Here is a 28,000-nt window from a genome sequence, read left to right on the forward strand (position 1 = left end):
ATTATAACCCTAACTACCCAAGTGGGAGAACTAATCAACACCAACCGTTGGAAAGGTTATCGTTGGATTGATAACCTTCCTCTGAATTTTATTAGGTACAACTCCCCGTATAAGATATACAATGAATTAATTATGGTTGCTTTTAACCAAAAAGCATGAAAGGATTACAAGCATCCACCTGTAAACACAAAGTAGATGCGCAAAGCTAGATGACTACAAGAAAATAAGTAACAAATGACACAAAGTCCATTTGCATACAATGTTACAAGGAGAATGAAGCCTAAGAAAGCAAAGAATCAAAGCTTTAAAGACACTTTGAAATCAAATATATTCAAAAAGCCATGACATAAATGCATTTAGAGAAAACTGAAAGTCATACAAAGATAACAATTAGTGGAAAGAGAATTGCCCAGACTCAAAGTTCTTGTATGCAATTATCTCCTGAGTTTCCCTCCTTTAAAAATTTTGAAACAACAAAGTTCTCATTACATTGTGCATCTAAACCACTAACTGAAAAGGAAACCTGAATTCTCTCCCCCTGCATACATTCAAAATCAAAATATCCCCTGTTTTCCAACTCACAGTTTGGAAAATTAAACAAAACTCTGCTCTTTCTCTCCTAGCAAATTAAACTTTCAATCCAACTCCTCTATTTTGCAGCCCAAAGTCTACAGACCCAGACAGAAAGTGGAACCCCTTACATTGCTGTTGCTGGCCTTTTTATCTTTTTGGTTTCCCTAACTGAATCTTGAAACAGTTTCTCTTCACCTTCCTTGATAGATTTTCTTTGATTTTTATAACATTCAGCTTTTAAAAAAATTTCACTAAATCAAATGTTATCTTAGCATATTTGGACAAGTGGAAAATGAATAAATTAGTCCAAAATAATAATAAAAATTTGTTGCTGGGTGGATTTGTTTTGGCAGTCAAATGGGTCTCAGTGCGGGGGCCATAACTAATTATTCCACCATTGGATTTCCTTCATTTTCGGATATGTTGGAGAGATCCTAATGCCACACAACTTGACCTGAGTGATCAAGAAAATTATGTCTAAGTCAAAAGGTATTGAATACTGAGTGGAGGTATATAAAACTATCAAACCATCAAACCCATTGAACCACTTTGTTGATTCGAACTTGAACTCTGAACTATTGAACCAAAACCAGATTATAATGCTTAACTAAAGTGGGTTTTGAACTTTAAATTCTTGAACTAGATTGGGCTTTTGAATTCTCATTTGAAGTTGTTTTACTAATCCTGGTCTTCTAATTTGATCTCTGAATCATTAAGTCTGAGCTGAATGAGTCAGTCATTTGGAGTTATTGGTCTAAATATGAGGAACTAAAACTGCACTTTTAGAATCTAATTTGAACCTGCACTCGAACGTCAAACTCGTTGAACCTTTGAAACTATTGAACTGATGGTATCTAATCTTGAATTATAAACTTTTCTGAGTCAACCATTCTACACTTTGAACCATGTGTCTAAACTTTACTTGTGTTGAACCTATAGGATAGATCATTTGAACCACTCAACTACGTCGAACCACTTTGAACTACTTTGAACTACTTCAAACTTTAGTTCGAAGTGGTTCAAAACTCTACAATTGAAGTTTAAAAATCATGTCCATATTAAGTACTAACAAGGGCTCTAACTTTGGGATTGTTTTTGATGCAAAAACAATGAAATCCAGCTATCTCTCGCCAAAGATGAGTGCCTTAACATTGGGTGAATAGAGTCCACCAAGAAAACTGAGAGCTACTTATAGAGAGGGCAGAGTGGAAGAGGGAAAAACCTACCAACAAAACAAACACCTACAATACCAGCAAGCATGAAGCTTGCACATTATTTAAACTAACACTATGCACACCAAAACATATTTACAAAATATATACATAGGTAGGAAACAAAGCCTACCACAAAATCGAAAAAAAGAATGGAATCACGTGAATCCATTTACCGGTTGGGAGAAGTAGGAAGCTTTCTATAGCAACAAACCATGTCTTAATAAAGCAACTCCATACCATTGCTTGATGGTGATCTCTTCAATGCTAAAACTTAAACTCATAGTATATAAAATCTTGGAAACACAACATTTTTTCTCAAACAACCAAAGCTCATCATAGTACTTGTCTTCACTCAAGAATTGATCTTTCACATTCATCAGATCAGATTTCACTTCAAGCTTAAAAAAATAAAGTACTAAAACTTCACCAAGAGATGGTGCACAATACCAAAAAATGTTGTCATCAAGATTCAATCCTTGCACATGGTCCTTGATGTCATGGTCAACTTGTACCCATAGAGATGCTTCATCCAACATGGGATCAACCCTTGAATATGTGTTTTCTTCATCCCTTTCAAGAACCAAATTGTCATCAAACATGCCACAAATTCCATCTTTTTCCTTTTCAAAGTGTTATCACATGTTTCAGCATTACTCCCACAATCCAAATCAGCAAAACCATATGTAGATGAATGAGAAGAAAAATTATCAATGAATGCTTCATTCTTAATCTGATTTGAACAAATACCTGATTCATCATTAAAGGAATGATCTAGCTTGAGTGATGATAGGAATGTGTCTATGATTTCCTCTTCCTCATTAAGAAGAGTGTCCTTCAACACACTAGCCAGATCACTACTCGGTTGAAAGTTAGTTTCATACCTCTTCCTCTCAACAAGAAATTTAGCAAAATTATCTTCATCCAAAGGCATATTTACCTCATCTTTCCAAAGAATTGGATCATCATCAAATAGGCTAGCTTGAGAGAGGCCTTCTAGCTGAAGAGGTAATAAAAAATTTGCTTATGATTCTCTCTTCTTCAACATGGCTATTTGCAAGCTGAGTGATAACTTCAGCATCTCTTTCTTCAATCTGATTTTCAGCATGAGAAGAAAACTTTTCTACACACACTTTTACCTTGTCATCATTACCATTACAAATTTCACCCTCAAAAGACTGAAATGAATCATCAGATAAAGTCTTACAACCTATTTTCTTTATATTCATACCTTGAGTATCCAAAGAAGGATCTTCCTGCTCAAGAGATGATAAAAATATACTTATTATGTCTTCCTCTTCCTCGTAGATGAGAGTTTCACATGGTGTTTCAGCAGAGTTTTCAACAGGCTGGGGACTAACCCCAACCTTTCCTTCTTCCATTAGAATTTCAAAATTTGCTAATATGGAAGAATGGAACAGATTTTCATTATTTAATGGTGAATCTTGAGACTAAAAAAGAGGATTTTCTTTGAAAGCAACATTCTCACAAACTCCATCGGCATCATGAAAAGTGGATTAAGGTCGCTCCAAACAAATTTACCCTCCTGATTTCCAAACTTTTCTTCACTCTTTTTTACTACTACTGAATTTGGTTGACACTAGGTTGCTTTCATCTAGAGTAAAACATGATCATCTTCTTGAAAACTTCTCATCTCAGAGGGCTGCAAATCTATCTTTGTTTCAGCATTCTTATCATTCTGAAAGAAGGTCTCATGCTGAAACACATCATTTCTAAATTTAGCTAGTGAATCTACCTCCTCAAGAATAGTAGGACTTTTTTCTCCTCTATTATCTTCTATGCATGACATAAAAGATTTCAACTCTTTACTTTCAACTAGGTCTGAAACAATAGCTGAAACATGCATATAGGGATTCTCTTTATGATGACACTTTTCCTCTTCTTTTTTATCACTGATGCTAGGATTCTCATTTTCAACCTGATTATTCTCATTCTCCCATCTTGCTTCTAGATTTATCCTTTTGGTAAGATATTCAACCACAATAGAATTCCTTTCAATGCAAATTTCAGCACCAATTTTAAAATTGGCATTATCAAGAGTATCTACTGATGTATTACTTTTACAACAAGTGGATTCTAAAAAGGGGCCTTTTTCAAGATTCACATACAAAGAATCATCATTCTCATAATCTTTTGTAACTTTAAAAGATTCATTTCTTGCTAAGACACTTCTGGAAAGTGTTTCCGTAGAATTTTTAAGAAAAGAATGATCATCATAAACTTCAATTGGAAAACTCTCTAAATGAGGTGAAAAAGGACCTTGAGGCAAGATTTCATCATTATTTCTTACCTTTCCTCCATTGTTGTCACATGTATTCTCATTCATTGAAATTCAATTAGCATGAGGCTAGAGTAACTTTGGCTATACTTCTTGGTCATTCATGAAAAGGAGATTGAGATACATGGGTGAGATTGAGATAACGGGAGGTCCATCATCATCTACCTCCAACTACTTCTTCAACCGAGCCACTTTCTCTTCAACATTTTACAAGTCTTTCAACTTGTGAAATCTTCTGTAGAGGCCTCTCCAAATAAAGCAAGATCTTTCATCTTCTTCAAAGCTTAAATTTTTCTTGATACCCTTGTAAATAATTTCTCTAAAATGGTCGACAAATTCATGTAACACTTTATCATCAATTTGACAAAGTTCCAGGAGAGAAGGGTCTAGCCTTAATCTTCTCATGGCTCCTATATCCAGCATGGTCTTCGTATAGAGTCAAAAATCTCCTATACACAGAGATGATCATAAAACTGAGGAAGCAAAACTTAGGCACTTAAATCTTCACTTCATTTCCCCAGCAGAGTTGCCAAAAATCTGTTAGTGAATAGATTGTCCTCCAAGAATATGTGTGCAATTATAACCCTAACTACCCAAGTGGGAGAACTAATTAACACCAACAGTTGGATAGGTTATCATTGGATTGATAAACTTCCTTTGAATTTTATTAGGTACAGCTCCTGGTATAAGATATACAATGAATTAATTATGGTTGCTTTTAACCAGAAAGCACGAAAGGATTGCAAGCATCTACCTATAAACACAAAGTAGACATGGAAAGCTAGATGACTACAAGAAAATAAGTAACAAATGACACAAAGTCCATTTGCATGTAGTGTTACAAGGAGAATGAAGCTTGAGAAAGAAATGAATCAAAGCTTTAAAGACACTTTGAAATCAAGTATATTCAGAAAGCCATGACATAAATGTGTTTAGAGAAAACTGAAAGTCACACAAAGATAACAATCAGTGGAAAGAGAATTGCCTAGACTCAAAGTTCTGATATGCAATTATCTCCTCAGTCTCCCTCCTCTAAAAATGCTGAAACAACAAAGTTCTCATTACATTATGCATCTAAATCACTAACTAAGAAGGAAACCTGAATTCCCTCCCATTGCATACATTCAAAATCAAAATATCCCCTATTTCCAACTCACGGTTTAGAAAATTATACAAAACTCTACTCTTTCTCTCCCAGCAAATAAAACTTTCGATCCAACTCCTCTATTCTACAGCCCAAAATCTACAGACCCAGCCAGAAAGTGGAACCCCTTGAACTGCTACTACTGGCCTTTTTATCTTTTCACTTCCCATGGCTTTTCAGTTTCCCTAACTGAATCTTCAAACAATTTCTCTTCACCTTCCTTGCTAGATTTTCTTTGATTTTTATGACATTCAACTTTTAAAGATTTTTCACTAAATCAAATGTCATCTAAGAATATTTGGACAAGTGGAAAATAAATAAATCAGTCCAAAATAATAATAAAAATTTGTTGCTAGGTGGATATTTTTTGAAATTCGAATGGGTCTCAGTGCGGGGGCCATAACTAATTATTCCACTATTTGATTTCCTTCATTTTTGAAAATGTTGGAGAGATCCTAATTTTGCACAACCTAACCTGAGCGATCAAGAAAATTAAGTCTAAGTAAAAATTTATTTAAGACTAAGTGGAGGTATATAAAACAGTCAAACCATCGAAGCCGTTGAACCACTTTGAACCATGTCATGTTTTGAACTTGAACTCTGAACTATTGAACCAAAACTAGATTCCAATACTTAACTAAAGTGGGTTTTGAACTTTAAATTCTTAAACTACATTGGGCTTTTTAATTCTCATTTGAAGTTGTTGTATTAATCCTAGTCTTCTAATTCAATCTCTGAATCATTGAGTCTGAGCTAAATGAGTTTGTCATTTGGAGTTATCGGTCTAAATTTGAGGAACTGAAACTACACTTTTAGAATCTAATTTGAACCTACACTCAAAATTTGAACTCACTGGACCTTTCAAACTGCTGAGCTAATGGTATCTAATCTTGAATTATCAACTTTTTTGAGTCAACCATTCTGCACTTTGAACCATGAGTCTGAACTTTTCTTGTGTTGAACCTGCAGGATAGATCATTTTAACCACTAAACTACCTCGAAACACTTTGAACTACTTTGAACTTCAATTCAAAGTGGTTCAAAACTCTACAATTGAAGTTTAAAAATTCTATCCATATCAAGTACTAACAAGAACCAAGGTGGGTATACCTAGAGGATGATTCAAATGAGTACTATTGTATGGGAATTAGATTAGTTTCATTTTGATTCTCATCTCTGGTTCCTAACACATACACAATTTATTCAATTCTTGATGTTTTTAGATTTTGTATACATCCTTCATAAGCAGATCTGGTCATAATTCTCCTAGGGTTCACAAATATTTCTAGAAATAGTAGCTACCTAAGACTCAGAAATTAGATATAAATGAGTGGTGACTAGCATTTATAACCTTTAAAAAAATGGAATGAAAATGATTTTGATTTTATAATTAATTTGATATGTAGTTGTAGAATTTACTCTCACTCACTTCTAATTTATGTGATCAATGCCTTGTCCATTGGGTAGAATATTAATTATTGATAGGAGATCTAATTCAAATAACTCATAAATGAATCTATCAAACCCATTTCCATTCTTATGAAATATCCTTTTCATAAACTCATGAACTCTACTAATTTACTTAAGCATTTACATAATTCCTTGAATTAAAAGCAACAATAGAACTAGTATACAACCCATCCAAACTACATTCAATCAATTGAACCTTATTCAAAATAACTTCAAAGTAAACAAACTCATAAAATAGAGACAGAAATTGGTGACACAGATATAATGTAAGTACCCCTTTGTATTATCCTTTTAGAAGATTGATACAATGACCAATAAAAACTTCATGAAAAGCCAAAAATATCTTGATGATTCTATCATTTCTATATATTATTGAAGAATACACAATTGAAAGTAAACTCCGAAAAACTACATACAACTGGACCGAATGTACTTTTCTTGAAAGAAGAAAAATTATACAAGCCTTTGGACCCATCACAATGCCTTGAAAACTTATTTATATAACCACAAGTTGCAACAAGCAAAGCGTAAAATGTGACTGATAGGTGTCCTTTTACAATGAGGAATACAATAAACTTTTTTTAAAAATATCTTTGAATCCTTAACGCAAACAAGAACAATAGAAATAGTTGTACTGTTGGATACAATTGTTCAATTGTGTGTTGTCTTTGATGTCACACAAATGTCATAATAGTCATCAGATAGTGTCTACTGAGCTCAGAAGGTCAGCAAGGCAAAGGATAGTGTCTACCAAGCCTAGAAGGTCAGCAAGGCAAAGGACAATGTCTACTAAGCTCAGAATGTTAGCAAGGAAAAAGATAGAATCTACCGAGCCCAGAAGGTTAGTAAAGAAAACTTGCAGTATCTATCGAGTAAACAGTTCTTACCGAGCTCACTCAGTCATCAAAGAAAATGTGGCATAAATAGTTCTTCCCAAATTCACTCGGTCATCAAAGGAAATGTGGTCGAAGCAGTTCTTATTGAGCTCTCATGAAGGAATTCAGTTCTTACCGAGAAAACTCAGTAGCCAAAGGATTTTACAGACATTGCAATGTTAACTGAGTCAAGAAGGTTAACTTAGGAAATTTTTGGAAGCAGTATTTATTGAGCAAGGTCGGCCAGTAAAGGATTTCATTATTTTATGAAATAACATTTATTTGTTTAGATTAATATTTGTAGCCGACTAATGTATGATTTATTGGTAAATGTAACATGTGAATGAGCCAACTTGACAATTTGAATGGTATAATTAAGAGGTCAAGTTGTGAATTCTAAGTGTGTGAGATGGAGGTGTGGAATTAATGAGATATGAGGACTGATTATTGTGGAAGCAAATTTGAAGGATGATTAGAGATCATTGAGGAGCAGTAGAGCCATATTTGATCAAGAAGGATCTAATGATGCTGAACAGAGATCTGTAGATTCAATTGCATGTTGTTCAGGTCAATTCATTGTTGTTTCTAACCATTGTAGCAGTGATTTCAAATCTCTTAACAGAGTTGGTTTAACAGCCATTTTGTAAATCCTCTAACAAGGTGACAGTTCAGTTGAATTTTTCTAAAGACCTCTAGCAAGGCCACTCCTAACAGGGTGATTAAATCCTCTAATAGGGTCACACCTAACAGTGTGTATTGTAACCTTAAATAGGGTTGACTCCTAACATGGCTCACTTCAGAAGAGTGGAAAATTGCTGACTAGTTACTTGGTGGTTTTTCCCATATTGGGTTTCCACATTAAATCTAATGTCTCTTGTGTTCATTTTGTTTTTAGTTACATGCATGAATTCTTGAAGATAAGTAATAGTTTAATTTTCCAAGTTACAACATTTGTTTACTGAGTATCAATAGTAACTAGATCTTTAAGAAATCTAAGGGATCTGTGAATAATTTTTGTTAGTAACTAATTCACCCCCCTCTCAGTTACTCTATCTTTATCTCAACATGTACATGATAGCTGGAGCATCAAATCTTAAACTTTTGACCTCATCTTCAATTGCCCCCTATTGGTAAAGCCTTTATTTCCATGATTGCCTCCCATACAATGACTTCTCTTTTTTTTTTCCATTCCCATGCTTTTACTGTTGTTAGGTCACCAACAAACTTTTTCCACCTAGCATTTGTCACTACCTTCCCTTCTATTATGAACCTATTCATTTTAGTTTCAATCCTGAACAGAGTATCAATGAGTTCATTGAAAGAAAACTCATCAGTGTCACCTTCAAAAATGGATACCACCTATGGCAAGTTTACAATATGGTCAAAAGAACTAGACCATTCATTCCAATCCTTTATTTGGCTATTAGAATTAAGGATAGAAAGGATTTAGGAATAAAAACCATTGAACAAAACTTTCATCTCATTCTGAATAATTATCAATTTTCTTGTAAAGAACTATAGCAAATCCTTTACTTTATCCATACCCTCTTTAACAAAAATGACCCTATCAGGAAGGTCTAGCTTCTTAGCTAACAAAGGTATCAATCTATCAAAAAATTTCATGTATGGTCCCCATTCCTAGAAAATGGGGTTAGGCCAAATTATTGCTTCTTTGCACATTTTCTTGGCATCTTGCAGATTGGTGAATGCATTATATGCATCTTGAGAGATTCTCTTCAAGATACCTACCCAGTGATTCAGTATACTTAGCATTACACCCCTTTTTGGCGCACCATTAGATTGAGGAACCTCACCTTCCACATTTAACACTGGTACTGGCACTATTACCACTATGGGTATATCCTCTGTTTGGACTTCTACTTCAACAGTGTGCCTAACCTCTTCAACACTCCCTTGTGTGTGTTCTGCCTCTGTTGCAATTTTGAGGTGGTACTTCAAAGATGTAACTTCCTCCTCTAGGCTCTGAATTTTACCCTTCAACTCTTCTATCTCTTGTTTCTACACATAGCTTATTTTGAGCTCTTCTTCATACAACTTCCTAACATCCAGGCATTCATTATAGGTAGTAGCAAGCCTATCATCAATTTGATCCATCTTTGCCTCATTCATGATTGTAAAGTGTTTAACCATGCTAGAGATCTCTTTACCTATGGTATTGTCCAATGTCCAAAAAATCATATTACCCTAAGCAGTTTCATCTACATTCATCATTTTAGGTTTGTTAGTGTCAAGAGCAACACTCCATACAGCTAGGGTCTTAGTATCTATACTAAAACCTGACCCTTTCTTCAAACCTTCAGTGTTTTTGGCCTCATAACTGATTGCCTTGTCTTTCCTTCTAATTTGGTCAAGTACAAAGTCCATTTCAATATCCCATCCTAGTATTAGAAGCATACCACTTCTATGCACCAACTCCCTGACTTCTGTAGGGGTCATGGTCTCACTATCTGGATCATATGCCAACAGTTTATCCTCTAATTCCTTATTCTTCTTAGGATCTTCTCATGGAATAAGGCTCAATGTGAGCTCATTTTTCTTAATTTTATATATAAAAACTTTTAAATTCAGATGATTTAATGAAATCATCATCTTCCATGAATTTCTCAGATTGGATGAGTCTATCATCCAATCTGGAGGCTACAATTTGTAAATTACTTGAAGTTGTGCCTGTCTCTGTTGCCCTTCCATGCAAGTAATTCTATCTAATATTAGAAAAATACTAATAATTTCTTGGTATGACTTGTTGGGCTCTACTCACCACCCTCTTTGGGATATGCATGGTTTTTTGTCTCTTGCTTCCTTTAGCCACCCATGCAGAAGATTATGGGTGTTCCTCCTCAACATCAATTTCCAAATGGACATTAGGCTTAGGGGATTCTCTATTAACTATTTCCTCTTCTCCTAGTAGCTCACTTGGCATTTGGGCCATAATATGATCAAAATTCTCAACCATTTTGCTCAAATTGCCAGGATATGGGATATCTATGTAAAAACCCTTAAAGTCTTGGTTGGTCCTTCTCAAGGCACCCTAAACTTTTCTAATTTCATAGTATTTTCCTAATAACTCCTTAGACTCCCCTATTGCACCTATATTAGCAATTAAATTTTCTATAGGGATGGATTTGCTAGGAGGCAGAATATAACCACTAATGGCTTTGACCTCATTAGTTACATAATTGTCTGGGTCATACATTCTGTAAGGTCCAATAGCAAATTAATATTGACTTAGATACTCACTAATTTCTTCATAGGCATTCTTTCCAATTATAAAATCTCCTACTTTAAAACTTCTACACACAAATGCAGGTATATGTAGTGAAGGAGGAATCATCTCTTTATTCATTAATAAAAATTGGCAATAGAATTCAATAATGGTTAACCTAGGAGACAAATATTTGGGTAATATATGGGGTGGCTGTGGGCATGCATAAACCCACATTAGGGAATACTCTTTGAATAAAAATATATCACCCCAATTATGGTCCAATTTTACTTTATCATCCAAATAGGAAGGTTTGAGTAATGTTCTCAGAACATTAGGGGCCCTAAAAAAGGTATGTTCTACCATTCTCATGATCACAACACTAAACCTAATGAAAAACACAATTGCATTTGAATAATGAAAATTTCTATCCCAAATACGGGTCCATAACTGCACAAGCAACTCACCAAATTCATCAGATGTTTGATTGATGAAATCCTGACTGATATAACCAATGTTCTTGTATAGGATTAGGTGCATGAGCAATGGGTAGTGATGAAATTTGGAATCCTTCATCTCTCCTTTCTTAGCATTCACAATCTGATGGTGCATGCTATCCATAATGAAACCCACATAATCATATTCCCTGTTGTGGAAAGGGTCTTGTATGTCACATGCTATTAAAAACGATAAACCATACACACAATATTATGCCCCATCACTTTCCAGAACTTTATGTAATCCATACACAATATTCTTAAAATAGTTCTTGAATCTGCTCAATAGCAAGTGATCCTCTACTTTCTTTGGTATCTACCCTGCCTTTTTGACATTGTAGGGGATGTGGGGTAGCATCACATTATTCAGATAATGAGTCTTATTCCTCCCAAATTTTCCCTGTAAGTCATCTATATCTATGGGCACATCCATTTGCCCCTCCAAACCAAAAGCTTCTATAAAAGAAGTCTTATCAAGTGTATACAAAATGCTCCCATTATTTCTATGAAATGACCTCGTGACTAGATTATACAAGTTTATCAAAGCTTTCAACAAACCCACATCAACAAATACTTCAATGAATATCAATTTTTCCATATTCCTATTCCATGGGTTACAAGCTGGCACATTTTTAGTTTTGTTCGGATAGAAATAAACCCATCGATCTTGGGGCATTTTGCATCTCTGCATAAGAAGTAAGGGTCTTTAAAAACATGGTCATTAGCTAAAACTGCATTAGATGACCCTGAGAGTATTTTCAACCATTCCTCTACATGTTTATTTGGCTTACAGACTCTTGATTTCTTTGCGGCTTCTACTGTCCCCTTCTTGTTCTTTCCTTTTATCATCACTTCAACAACATCATCACCTTCCTCTTCCACTTCCACTTTGTTAACAAGGACCTCCTCAACATCTATGTCAGCCATTATTTTATGCAAACTTATAACTCAAAATCCTGCAACAATGGCATAGAAAATCACAAAGCTATGGATGCTTGAAGAATTTTTAGAAAAGAAAACACAAGCTCTTTGGAAGTGGAAAATACTCTAAACCTTCAATCAAATATTTCTACTTTATTCATGCAATCTACCAAATTTAATAAATTCTACATGCACGAGCTTTAATACCATCTGTGTAGGTTGTTAGCAAAGAATATCAATCATTTAATATGATCTTGAAGTACCCTTTTGTTTTTTTCTTTTACATAGCTATGGTGAATTTGTCCTTAATCTTAACTGGCATGGCACCTCAGTCAGCCTCCTTTTTCAAATTTGGTCTTCTGCTTATATGTTGAGTCCAAACCCTTCAATCCTCATAACTCCAGAGATACAATTACCAAACCCTTATTCTTATCCGGTGATGCTTCAGAAAACTTCAAGCGTAGAAGTGTTGGCCCTCTCTAAGCATGGCCTTGCAATCTATTTTATGCTCCTACATAGCCCCTTTTATCATAAGATCTCAAACCCTCTCCACATGTCCTTACGTATTTACACTCTAATGCATTTCGTAACAATGTAAACATCCATTTCTCCTTACATTTCATCTTTTACGCCCCTATGCTAAAATGAACGTTCTTGCTCTTTTAAGAGTTTCTTATGTTCACATGCCAAACCCACCTTGTATCCATGGAAAGAGACATGAAACACTTCTATGTCCTCACATTATGCTTATAAACATAAGAACATAAAAGAAAACTTTTATCTCAAAATATCAACAACCCAGATTATATTTTAGAAAAAACATCACCATTGATTTAAGCACATGCAAAATGGATTACTTAAGTTATCTTCCACATGGGTGAGGACCATTTGATATATTTGACATGTCATAATTTGATTTTTTCTTCTTAGGGCCCAAGTGGAAATTTATAAGGTCTCACACAACACATTCCTCCTTATAACACCACTTTACAGTTTCCTGCAAGCCAAAACAACGAAGGCACAGAGAAGAAATCAAACATTGCTTCGCTCTTATGAGTTTCCCTTGTGCGTAGAATTGTAAAATCCATTTAATATTTTTTTGAGATATCCTTTACACCATCATGAGCCTTTATACCCTTACGCCATTGAGCAAAATGTGAGAATCAAACCAACACACCTTTCCATCCATCCACTCAACTTGTTATTCGTACCCCCGTAAATCAACAAACATAACCATTTTAGACCTTATTACACTCATACACTGAAAATAAAAACATATAGCCAGAGGTACCTCAATGATAAGCTTCTATTCATCTAAGCTAACTCATCACCGTGGAACCGTGAGTCAAAACTTACAATATATGAAAAACTTTTATTCACCTTCACCCAAGGATCAATCATATAATCGGAAAGCTTCAAAGTCCATCGCTTTATTGTTATGAGTTACACAACTCTATACCTATAAACAAAAATTCCTTTATGCCCTTATGCCATTCAGTGAAGCATGACCATGGAAATAAAAGAAAGAGAGCACAACACTCCTACGAGCAGCCCAAACACTGTAGAACCATAAGAGAAGAGAACTTAGGATTTTTGCAAACCCTTTCAAAAATTCAAGATAAACCTAGGTTTTTAACATACTCATGACATTTTAATGATTGTGATGATGAAAAACCTTGAGAATTTAATAGAAACCAGTGCACAACTAGGGCAACACAAGATTTGAAAATAATAAGAAGAGAAACTCTAATATGCAGGACACAAGGATTACATGATTTTTCACACATATTTTGGAAATATTCTATACTGTGAAAAATATACCACTAGTGGCTCTATCTGGGGATGATAGACTACTTGAGTCTATGTAAGAATTTAGAATCTATGGTAGAGAAGACCACATACTTGATACAATAATGATAACCTCTTCAAAGAGCACAGAAACAAAACAATAGAAACAGGAAACTAGATTGTATAGGGGAACTTACAGGGACTGTGCAAAATTATACATAATGTATAAGGACATAAGATAGCCTAAAACTATTTTTCATGGAAATCAGATGCCCTAACAACTTTCTGTCAGTAACACCAAAATTACACTTTCTTGGATTCAAAGAAATACTTACACTTTCTTGGATTCAAAGAAATACCATTTCTAAGGGCTCTAATAAATGCCTTTTCTAGATGCATGCAATGATCATTCTCATCCTTAGAATAAGTAGTTAAATCATCCTGATATACAGCAAAAATTTTATCAATAATATCAACAAAAGCCACATCCATTGCTTGTTGAAAAGTAGCCGAACATTAGTAAGCCCAAAAGGCATCCTAACATACACATAAGTACCCCATGGAGTAGTAAAAGCAGTCTTAAACTATTATTATTCTTTAACAACCACTTGATTATAACCTAAAAATCCATCCATCATGGACATAAGTTTAGAACCAGTGACCCTTTGCAACATAGCCTCCATGTTTGGAAAACCATAAATATCCTTTAGTGAAGATATATTAAGATTCTTGAAATCAACGCATAACCTTATGTCTCCATTTTTCTTCCTGATAGGGAGTAAATTGGACACCCAAAAGGAATGTCTAATAGGCTTTACGATCCCTGCATCTCTTAATTTGATTAGTTCCTCTTGTATTTTGGGAGCCAAAGTTGGATTTACTGGCCTTTGTTTCTACCTAAAAGGTTTAGCATCTTGTTTCAAAGGGATTTCATGCTGAAAAAGATCTTCTCTATAAGCTTTTAGGTCATCATATGACCATGCCAACACATGTCTATATTTCCTTGATAGATATATTAGGTCTTGCCAAATTTTAGGAGACAATTTCTTACCAATATATACCTTCTTAGGTGTTTCCTCAATTCCTAAATTTACCTCCTCTAGATCTTTAGCATCATATTTACTGGCATCAACTTGTGACCTATCTTGATTTTCAAAAATAGTTTCTAAAACAACTAATCCATTTGGGATTTTGTTTTTCTTCAATTGCACAACTTCCTGCCCAAAAATAGTATATTTCCCATTTATATTCTCTACATATGCTACACAATCAATTTCTTGTCCTGAAAACATATTTGCACAATACAAAAATCTTAGAATATCCTTATCATCTTCAAATACTTGCCAATTCTAGACATTATTAGGAATAGAGGACCTAGTTTGAGTCTCAATTTTAGATATACCGGCAAATGTAATGTCATTAGGTTTTATTGCTATATTTTCTAGCAAATATGCCATCTTGTTATAAGTCCTATCTTTCCAAACTATCCCAAATGCATCAAAATATAAAATCATGTCTCATACAGCATTTCTATATTGTTTTAATCTCTTGTTTTTTGATACATAAACATTTCTTACTTGGGATACAACCAATTCAAAATCCCCTATAACATGCAAACATTTTATCCCATGCCTGTGAGCCAATTTGAGTCCTAATAACAAGGCCTCATATTGTGCTATGTCGTTAGTACAAGGGAAACTCAATGTAAAAGAAAATTTGTGCGTTACCCCAATAGGAGATATCATTAGACTACCTATGCCAAATCCATCCTTGTAGCAAGCACCATCAAAAAACATAGCCCATAGATCACCTTTGTCTATTTTTGTTTTAGCTTCTACTTCCATCTAAGATTTATGCTTACCTTTCTTCAAAGTCAGAACCTCAGCTCAGAATGCATTGATATCTATATCCACAAAGTTTGTCATATCATCCTCTATCTCCTCTTCTATCATATATACACTTTTAGGTTCTCTTTTTATTTTTATCAAATTCCCCTCAATGTTGAAAGTAGCAAATGATAAATCACATTGCAGACTCCCTCCCATGGCAGCACTCCACTTTCTAGACAAAAACATGCCATACTGAGGTAGAATGTCAATAACTAAGGATAAGCTATCAATTTATATGGTAAAACATTAATAGTACCTATGACTATCACTTCTCTTTTATCCATAGCACAACATCTTCCCTGGGTAGTATCAAACTTCAAGCCCAATTCCTTCATTATCTCAAAAGGCATCACAGTATTGGAAACACCAAAATCAATCATGCAATTTTTCAATTTTTTACCATTTACTAAAATACTCAAAAAGGGACCAACACTTCCCAAACATTGATTTATAGAGCTATCCAAAAACATCTAAGGAATTTGAGACACAACTACTTCAGCTTCTTTGTCTTTTACCTTTTCTTTATTTCCTTTTTTTGGATTATCATTTTCATTACAATCATGTCTTACCTTTTTATCAGTATCTTTCAACCATGATATGGCTTTAGTTCAGTGTTCAGGGATTCTTAATAGTTCAGACAATGGGACGTTGATAGTGATTTGTGATAACACATGGGTCATGTCTATAAAAGAATCAGAGGGACCATCAATCACCATACTCCTTTTCTCATGATGTTTATCCAAAATGTTTATAGCATCTTGATGATTCTTGTCATTTTTAGCGATCATTTTTGGTACCTTCTCATCTAACTTCTTGGGAACATTATTTGGAAGCTCAAAACCCTTGGGATTATCCATTTTCTTTGGTTCCCATTTTTCACTGGTAATTTTAACCTTCACTGCAAGGATTTCTTTAGGCTCCATGGCTTCGCCTTTTTAAAGATTGACCCCTTTTATAAACATACTAGCCACCTTGTCATTACCCTCTTTCTAAGCCATGTTTCTAGTCTGCACTTGAGCTATCATGTTGGTAGTAATTTGATCATTCTCTTCCCTAGAAGGTTTCCTTAATGTCACTTCTTCTTTGGCATTTACCATGTTACACACATTGTCTTCAACATCACTCTCATCAAAAAATACTTGTTGTTGCATTTCATTATGAAACTACCTTTGCTCATTTACATCTCTATCATAATCTTCATAATCAAAATACTCATAATGTGACTTAAACATATTACATCCTACATCATCATTTTTTTCTTCATGTTCCTAACATTCTTCTACTAGAGACTGATTTCCTGGGAAGGACAAGGCTACTACACAAGATTTAGGAGCATGGGGTAATTGACACAAAAGCACCATGTAGGCTCAGCAGTGAACTTAGGATCATCCACCAAATTTATAGAGTTTTTGTATAATGGATTAGGGGTCACCTTGTTGTTAGTGTTCTTGGGGGGAGGGACACTAGGATGACCAGCCTTCCAAGTGGTGTTATAAGGAAAATTTTGCAACCTATTTTGTCTATTGAAATTTGATTGATAAGGGACCCTATTTTCAGTGGGATTTTACTAGGCTCTTGCTTATTTCCACCTACAATTTTGTCATCTTTCTTTCTGTTTCCCTTATTTCCAAACAACCTAGGGTCATCTCTTTTACTTTCTAATCTCCCTAAAATTCTCAAATTATTCTCTGCATTTATAGCAATTCTGAAAGCATCTCTTAAAGTCCTAGGTTCTTTATCCCTAAGCTGGTATGCCATTTTGCCATCAAAAGCATTCAAGTAGGTAATTAGACATATCTTGTCATCAACTCACATGGTTTGCATGAGCTTATACATCCTCTTTTGAAATCTATTATTGAATGTAGTGAAAGACTCATTAGGTAGCCTCTTAATGTTATAGAATTCACTCAAGATATAGCTCTGATTTTGCTTGTCACCGTATTGCTCTTTGAAATAATGCTCAATATATCTCCAATCAACAATGGATAATTTAGGAAGTCTCTTGAACCATTCTCTAGCATCTTAAGTTAATGACTGAACAAAGAACTTCATAATATCATCTTCAACTTCAACCTCATAATCACTCATCATATCAAGAAAACTCCTTGAATGGTCCTCATAAGAGATAGCATTTTTGCCAGCAAATTTAGGCAATATTTTCCTCATTGCTTGTGGGATAGGGTTAGGGAAACCAAGGATTTCATCAAAACATATTTTTCTATAACCCTCTAATTGGATAGGTCTCCTTTGTAAATCAATCTTAGGATGATGGGCAATGTCTCTCTTAGTATTATTCATAGTATTACTAGTGCTAGCATCACCAACAGATTTGTTGGGATCTACTTTCTGTGAAAATGAAGATAAGAAAGAAGTAGGTACCTTAGTAATAGTTTGATTTGCATCATTAGATCCACCATCATCTTTAGGCATAATTTCAAATTGCTTCCTAGCATTTTCCAAGAATTTAATCTTGTTGTTCATCTCAGCTATAGCTGCTTCATTTTCTGCAATTTCCAATCTCTTAATCAAAGCATCCTTTTCTTTCCTTTTCTTTTCCAATTCAATATCAAAATGGGACATGGAATCATGGATCTAAACAATCTTTTTTGGTTCCTTAATCTTAACACCAATCTCCTTCTATTTTCCTTTATCCTTAGCATCAACAACACATTCTACATCTTTTTCTTTATTGTTGTCAACTTCTAGGGAACTATAGTTCTTAATATTCTATATTATAGGTTCTTCTAGATTCATATTATGAGTTTCCAACAACTTTTCTCTTGTGCCTTAAGTTGTTTAACTTGACCTATAATTTCTAGTTGCTAGGCACTAGTTGCTACATCATTTTTCTTCTTTAGGGAAGCAATTCACCTAAGTATTGTCTACTTTTCTTCAAAAGCTTTCATAATCCTTTCCTCCCTCTCCTTTTGAAATTTCTTATTTATGGCTTCTTGCTCAACAAGTTGCATTCTCAGGATCTCAATCTCATCAGGATCAAGAATAGTAAACTCATAACTAGCAGTTTTTTCATCATTAAAATCATCAGGATCTAAGTGTTTTGGTCTTATTTCTTCTTGAGAACAATTAGACAGGAAAGGGTTCCTACTTCATTGAAAAAGATTATTACTATTTCTTTTGTCTAAATTGGGCGGACTTTGCTACCTAACAATTTCCTGACATATTACTTTGGGAGTGCTAAAAAAGTCATCACTAAATAGTTTGAGATGCGATCTAGAACTTTGGCAAGATGATTCCTTTTCCATAGTAGAAAAATGAACATTCTCTCCCCTTATTAGTTGCTCTTGGTAGTGGTCTTCTCTATGCATTTGAGGTCTTTTCACAACCCAATTCTATCTTCCCCTACGAGGGAGATTAGTTTGTAATTTAATTCTTGGATTTTTCTTCACATTTGCCCATGTCCTCTTCTTATTTTCCATAATTTGAGACAACAAATTTCTACTGCTTAAAAACTTCTGAGTCACCACCCACCCTATTAGAGTGGGAGTGATTGCTGAATAAATCATAATTACTTCACTAATAATCTCAAACAAAATGCAAATAGCCCCAAAAACCACAGAAAACTTCACATGAAATGCCTGCCTCAAACTCTTCCCAAGGGAGACACAAATCTTAAATGATACATTAATTTGTAACAATACTAACTGTTCATTCCCTGGTAGAGTTACCATTTTTTTGGTATTTAAAACTACTGAACAACAAAATGCTCAATACCAAAATAATAATACTCACATAATCTAAGGATTAGCCACTTCCTATTAACAATTATATGTGCAAACCACTTGGATCCAACTTCAACAAAACCAAGGATGGTTTTCTACTCTTTAGGCTTTGCAGAACCAAGGTGGGTATACTTAGGGGATGATTCAAATGACTACTATTGTATGGGAATTATATTAGTTTCATTTTGATTCTAATCTCTAGTTCCTAATACATACACAATTTATCCAATTCTTGATGTTTTCAGATTTTATATACATCCCTCATAAGCAGATTTGGTCATAATCCTCCTAGGGTACATAAATATTTCTGGAAATAGCAGCTACCTGAGACTTAGAAATTAGATATAAACAAGTGGTGACTAGAATTTATAGCCTTGAACAAAATTCAATGAAAATGATTTTGATTTTATAATTGATTTGATATATAGTGGTAGAATTTACTCTCACTCACTTCTGATGTATGTGACCAATGCCTTGTCCATTGGGTAGAATGTTAATTATTGATAGGAGATCTAATTCAAATAACTTGTAAATGAATATATCAATTTTAATCACCCATTTCCATTCTTATAAAATATCATTTTCATAAACTCATGAACTCTACTGATTTACCGAAGCATTTACAGAATTCCTTGAATTAAAATCAACAATAGAACTAGTATACAACCCATCTAGACTGTATTCAATCAATTGAACCTTATTCAAAATGACTTCAAAGTAAACAAAGTCATAAAATGGAGACAGAAATTGGTGACACGGAAATAATGTAAGTATCCCTTTTTATTATCCTTTTAGAAGATTGATACAATGACCAATAAAAACTCACTGAAAAGACCATAATATTTTGTTGATTTTGTAGTTTCTATATATTATCATAGAATACACAATTGAAAGTAAACTCCAAACAACTACATACAACTAGACTCACTGTACTTTTCTCAAAAAAAGTAAAATTATACAACACTTTAGACCCATCACAATGCCTTGAAAACTCATTTATATAAGCATGATTTGCAACAAGCAAAGCAAAAAATGTGACTGACAGGTGTCCTTTTACAATGAGGAATACAAAAAACTTTTTTTTAAATATCTTTGAATACTTAACACAAATAGAAACAGCAAAAACAGTGGCATATGATAGCTAGAGCATCAAATCTTCAACTTTTATCCTCATCTTCAACTGCCCCCTATTGGTAAAGCCTTTATTTTCATGATTGTCTCCCATACAATGACTTCTCTTTTTGTTGGACATTCACATGCTTTTATATTTTTAGTTCACCAACAAACTTTTGCCACTTGGCATCTGTGTCTGCCTTTCCTTCTGTTATGAATATATTCATTTAAGTTTCAATCTTGAACAGAGTATCAATGAGTTCATTGAAAGCAAACTCATTAGTGTCACCTTGAAAAATGGATACCACCTATGGAAAGTATACAATATGGTCAAAAGAACTAGACCATTCATTCCAATCTTTTATTTAGCTATCAAAATTAAGGAATAAAAACCATTGATCAACACTTTCATCTTATTCTAAATAATTGTCAATTTTCCTATAAAGAACTATAGAAAATCCTTTACTTTATCCATACCCTCTTTAACATAAATGACCTTATCAGGAAGGTCTAGCTTCTTAGCTAACAAAGGTATCAATCAATCAAAAAATTACATGTATGGTTCCCATTGCTAGAAAATGGGGTCAAGCCAAATTACTGCTTCTTTGCACATTTTTTCAGCAGCTCGCAGATTGGTGAATGCATTATATGCATCTTGAGAGATTCTCTTCAAGATGCCTACCCTGTGATTTAGCATACTTAGCATTACACCCCTTTTTGGTGCACCATCAGATTGAGGAACCTCACCTTCCACATTTACCACCAGTGCTAGCACTATTACCCCTATGGGTATATCTTAGGTTTGGACTTCTACTTCAAGAGTGTGCCTAACCTCTTCCACACTCCCTTGTGCATGTTCTGCCTCTGTTGCAATTTTGAGTTGGTCCTTCAAAGATGTAACTTCTTCCTTTAGGCTCTGAATTTTAACCTCTAACTCTTCTACCTTATGTTTCAGCACATAGCTTGTTTTAAGCTCTTCTTCATACAACTTCCTAACATACAGGCATTCATTATAGGTAGTAGCAAGCCCATCCCCAATTTGATCCATCTTTTCCTCATTCATGAATGCAAAGTGTTTAACCATTCTAGAGATCTCTTTGCCTGTGGTATTTTCCTATGTCCAAAAAATCATATTACCCTAAGCAGTTTCCTCTACATTCATCATTTTAGGTTTGTTAGTGTCAAGGGCAACACTCCATACAGCTAGAGTCTTAGTATCTATACTAAAACCTGACCCTCTCTTCAAACCTTCACTGTTGTTGGCCTCATAACTGATTTCCTTGTCTTGCCTTCTAATTTGGTCAACTACAAAGGCCCCTTCAATATCCCATCCTGATATTAGAATCATACCACTTCTATGCACCAACTCCCTAGCTTCTGCAAGGGTCATGGTCTTACTGTTTGGATCATATGCCAGTAGTTTATCCACTAATCCTTTATTCTTCTCAGGATCTTCTCCTAGCATAAGGCTCAATGTGAGCTCATTTTGCTTAATTATGTATTAAAAAACTTTTAAATTCAAATGATTTAATGAAATCATCATCTTCCATGAATTTCTCAAATTGGATGAGTCTATCATCCAATCTGGAGGTTGCAATTTGTAAATTAGTTGAAACTTAGCTTGCCTCTATTGCCCTTTCATGCAAGTAATTATTCCTAATATCAGCAAAATACTAATCATTGCCTGGTATGACTTGCAAGGCTATGCTCACCACCCTCTCTGGGATATGCATGGTTTTTTGTCTCTTGTTTCCTTTAGCCACCCATGTAGAAGATGATGGTTGTTCTTCCTCCTCAACATCAATTTCCAACTAGACATCAAGCTCAGGGGATTCTCTATTCAATGTTTCCTCTTCTCCTACTGGGTCACTTGGCATTTGGGCCATAATATGATCAAAATTCTCAACCATTTTCCTCAAATTGCCAAGATATGGGATATCTGTGTAAAAACCCTTAAAGTCTAGGTTGGTCCTTTTCAAGGCATCCTCCACTTTTCTAATTTCACAATATTTTCCCAATAACTCCTTAGACTCCCCTATTGCTACTATATTAGCAATTAAATCTTCTACAGGGATGGGTTTGCTGGGAGGCAGAATATAACCCCTAGTGGCTTTGACCTCATTAGTTATATAATTGTTTGGCTCATACATTCTGTAAGGTAAAGTAGAAAATTTATACTAACCTAGATACTTACTAAGTTCTTCATAGGCATTCTTTCCAATTATAAAATCTCCTACTTTAAAACTTCTACACATGAATGTAGGTTTATGTAGTGAAGGAGGAATCATCTCTTTATTGATTAATTAAAAATTTCCAATAGAATTCAACAATGGCTAATGTAGGAGGCAAATATTTTGGTAATAAATGGGGTGATTGTGGGCATACATAAACCCTCATTAGGGAATACTCTTTGAAAAAAAAAAAATTGACCCCAATTATGGTCCAATTTTACTTTATCATCCAAATAGGAAAGTCTGAGTAATGTTCTCAGCACATTAGGGGCCCTAAAAAAGGTATGATCTACCATTCTCATGATCACAGCACTAAACATATTGAAAAACACAATTGCATTTAAATAATGAAATTTCAATCCCAAATATGAGTCCATAATTGCACAGGCAACTCACCAAATTCATCAGATATTTGATGGATGAAATCCCGACTGATATAACTAATGTTTTTTATAGGATCAAGTGCATTAGCAATTAGTAGTGATGAAATTTGAAATCCTTCATCTCTCCTTTCTTAGCATTCACAATCTGATCGCGCATGCTATCCATAATGAAACCCACATAATCATATTCCCTATTGTGGAAAGGGTCCTATATGTTACATGCTATTAAAAACAATGAACATACATACAATCTTATGCTCCATCACTTTCCAGAACTTTATGTAATCCATACACAGTATTCTTAAAATAGTTCTTGAATCTACTCAATGATAAGTGATCCTCTACTTTCTTTGGTATCTATCCTGCCTATTTGACACTATAGGGGATGTGGGGTAGCATCACATTATTTAGATAATGAGTCTTATTCCTTCCAAATTTTTCCTGTAAGTTATCAATATCTATGGGCACATCCATTTTCCCCACCAAACCAAAAGCTTCTATAAAAGAAGTCCTATCAAGTGTACATAAAATGCTCCCATTGTGTCTATGAAATGACCTCGTGACTATATTATACAAGTTTATCAAAGCCTTAAAAAAATCCACATCAACAAATACTTCAAGGAATATCAATTTATCCATATTCCTTATCCATGGGTTACAAACTGGCACATTTTCAATTCTATTTTAATAGAAATACATGAAAAGATTAAACCCATCGATCTTGGGGCATTTTGCATCTCTGCATAAGAAGTAAGTTTCTTTAAATACATGGTCATTAGTTAAAACTGCATTAGATGACCTTGGGATTATTTTCAACCATTCCTCTACATGTTTATTTGGCTTACGAACCCTTGATTTTTTTTCGGCTTTTATTGTCCCCTTCTTCTTTCCTTCTATCATCACTTCGACAACATCATCACCTTCCTCTTCCACTTCTACTTCGTTAGCAAGGAACTCCTCAACATCTATGTCAACCATTATTTTGTGCAAACTTATAACTCAAACTCCTACAACAATGGCACAAAAAATCACAAAGCTATGGATACCTGAAGAATTTTCAGAATAGAAAACACAAGCACTTCAAAAGTGACAAATACTCTAAACTTTTAATCAAATATTTGTACTTTATTCATGCAATCTATCAGCTTTAATAAATTCTACATGCACGAGCTTTAATACCACCCTTGTAGGGTGTCAGCAAAGAATATCAACTGTGTAATATGATCCTGAATTACCCTTTTGTTATTTGTTTTTACTTGGCTATGGTGAATTCATCCTTTTTCTTAACTAGCATGACACCTTAGCCAGCCTCCTTTTTCAAATTTGGTCTTCCTCTTATATGCTGAGTCCAAACCCTTTAGTCCTCGCAACTCCAGAGATATAATTATCAAACCCTTATGCTTATTAGTGATGCCTTAGAAAACTTCAAGCGTAAAAGTGTTAGCCCTCTTTAAGCATGACCTTGCAATTCATCTTATGCTCCTACATGACCCCTTTTATCATAAGATCTCAAAACCTCTCCACATGTCCTTACATATTTATGCTCTAATCCATTATTTAACAACATAAACACCCATTTCACCTTTCATTTCATCTTTTACGCCCCTATGCTAAAATGAATGTTCTTGCTCTTTTAATAGTTTCTTACATTCATAGGCCAAACCCACCTCATATCCATGGAAAGAGACATGAAACACATCTACATCCTCATGTTACACTTACAAATATAAGAATGTAAAGGAAAACTTTTCTCTCAGAATATCAATGGCCTAGATTATATTTTAGAAAAAAAGATCATCATTGATTTAAGCACATGCAAAATGGATGACTTAAGTTATCTTCCACGTGGGCCGGGCCAATCTGACATATTTGACATGTCATAATTTGATTCATTCTTCTCAGGGCCCAATTGGCAATTTATAAGGTCTCACACAACACGTTCTTCCTTATGACACCACTTTATGGTTGCTCGCAAGCCAAAACAATGAAGGCACATAGAAAAATCAAACATTGCTTCACTCTTACGAGTTTCCTTTGTGCGTAGAATCATAAAACCAAGTTAATATTTTTGTGAGATATCCTTTATGCCATCATGGGCCTTTACACCCTTATGCCATTGAGCAAAACATGAGAGTGTAAATCAAACCAACACACCTTTTTGACCATCTACTCAACTTGTTATTCGTACCCCTGTAAATCAACAAACATAACCACTTTAGACCTCATTACACTCATACACTTAAAAGGAAAATGTATAGCTAGAGGTACCTTAATGAGAATCTTTCATTCATCTGGGCTAACTCATCATCATATATGAAAACCTTTTATGCACCTTCACCCAAGGATCAATCTTATGACTGAAAAGCTTCAAAGTCCATCACTTCATTGTTGTAAGTTACACAACCGTATACCCATAAACCAAAAATTCATGTATGCCCTTACACCATCCAGTGAAGCGTGACCATCTAAAAAAAAGAAAGAGAGCACAATGCTCCTATAGGCATCCCAAACACCGTAGAATTGTAAGAGAAGATAACTTAGGATTTTTGCAAACCCTTTCAAAAATTCAAGATAAACCTAGGGTTTTAATATACTCATGACATTTTAATGACAATGTTGATGACAAACCTTGAGAATTTAATAAAAACCAGGGCATAACTTGGGCAACACAAGATCTGAAAATAATAGGAAGAGAAACCCTAATCTGCAGGACACAAGGATTACATGATTTTTCACACATATTTTAGATATTTTCTATACTGTGAAAAATCATACCACCATATACATTGTATCCCACCTAATCCATCTAAATCCCTAATTTGGATGATGGATAATGAGTGAGAAAATATTCTAATTTCCTATTTATAGGAATGTTTGGTCATGAAGCAAGAGAGGTTGGTGTCATGTGTGAGAACCTAAGGAGGAGAAGGAATTAAGGGTTTTTCTTCATCAAGTGACCCAAGAGAAGATTCTACAATGGAATGTTAAGTAAGAATGCTTAAGCAGATGAATTCTTGAAGGGTGAAGAAGTTGTCAGAGCTGCAAAGTATGAAAGCCAAGTAGAATTGAGGACTAAAAGGAGATCTGTAATCTGCAAGTGAAGTTGTAAGTTGTATCAAATCAAAGATCTACTATTACTCTCTAACAATTATATCAGTCTGGGGTAAATCCTTTGGATTAAGGTTGACCTAATAGTCATTAGAAAATCCTTTAATAGGGTGGCATTCCAAGTGAATGGCCTAAAGTCCTCTAATGAGGCTCACTTTTAATAGGGTGATTGAAATCCCTTAACTGGATCACATTTAATAATGTGTATTGTAACCTTTAATAGGGTTGGCCTTTTACAGGGCATCACTTCAAAAGAGTGAAAAAGGAGTAGCATGTTACTAGTGGTTTTTCTCAAATTGGGTTTCCATGTAAATCATTGTGTCAAGTATGTTGATGAATGTGTTATGTTTCATGCTTTACACTTCTACAAATTAATTTGACAGTAACATACAAGTTTTAGTAAATACACAATGGATGCATGCATGGGTATGAATGTTTTATGGGTTAATTGAATTGTGAAAAGTTTTATTTATACATCTAAACCTCGGATAACTAATTCACCCCTCCCCCCACCCCCCCCCCCCCCTCCTCAATTATTCTAAAGTAATTCCAACAATTGGTATGAGAGCCATCTGCTTAAGAGAACTAGTTTTAAAGTACTAGAAGCACAAAGATCGAGATGTCTAAAAGAGAAGTACCCAAGCTCAATAGAGATAACTTTCCTGCATGGAAAAGTTTGATGAAGCTACACCTTGGAGGACTTGGAGATCATGCACCATTACAATGTAACATGTTGATCCAACAGGAGCCCTAATTATTGAAGATATGAAGAAGAAATAGGAACACAATCAGGCGATGTTGGAGATTACCTTTGCCCTAAGCTATGCCAAATTTGATGATATCAAAGGTTGTGACACTGCAAAGAAAATGTGGGATGCCCTAAACACCATCTATGGAGGAGAAAAAAATGTTCAAAGAGCCAAACTTGAAAATCTCAGAGGTAAGTTTGATGATATGAGGATGGAAGAAGGTGAAAATATTGCTTAATATGTTGCTAGGATAAAAGAAGTTGTTAGTGCAATAAGAGCAGCTACTGGCCATATAGATGATGATACCATGTTTAGTATTGAGAACATTACTACCTATCTATGCTATTAGAGTTTCTACAATCCAAGAATTGAGATGTATTCTAGGAAATAATCTAACTCTTGAAGGTCTAGTAGGTAGACTCACTACTTTTGAGCAATCTAACTTTGACAATTACGAACCAAAGAGTCTTGAGTCTACTTTCAAAGCTAAATTATAATTGAAGGATTCTGATGAGGTGAAGAAGAAGAAGAAGAAGAAAATAAAGATAAAATATGTATCTAGTGACAGTGATACAGATGAGGAAGATGCTAAACAATTTGAAGCACTACTGACAAGAAGATTTCACAGAGGTATAGGCAAGTTCAAAGGTAGATTACCCATCATTTATTTCAATTGCAATAAAGTTGGTGATATTGTTACAAGATGTACATAGAAGAAGAACTATAAAGAAGGAAAAAATTATAAAAATAGAACAAAAGATGACAACAGAGATTACAAAGACAAAG

Source organism: Cupressus sempervirens, chromosome 2 (assembly GCF_028749045.1).
Source record: "Cupressus sempervirens isolate cs-2001-9-10 chromosome 2, ASM2874904v1, whole genome shotgun sequence".
Classification (NCBI taxonomy): Eukaryota; Viridiplantae; Streptophyta; class Pinopsida; order Cupressales; family Cupressaceae; genus Cupressus; species Cupressus sempervirens.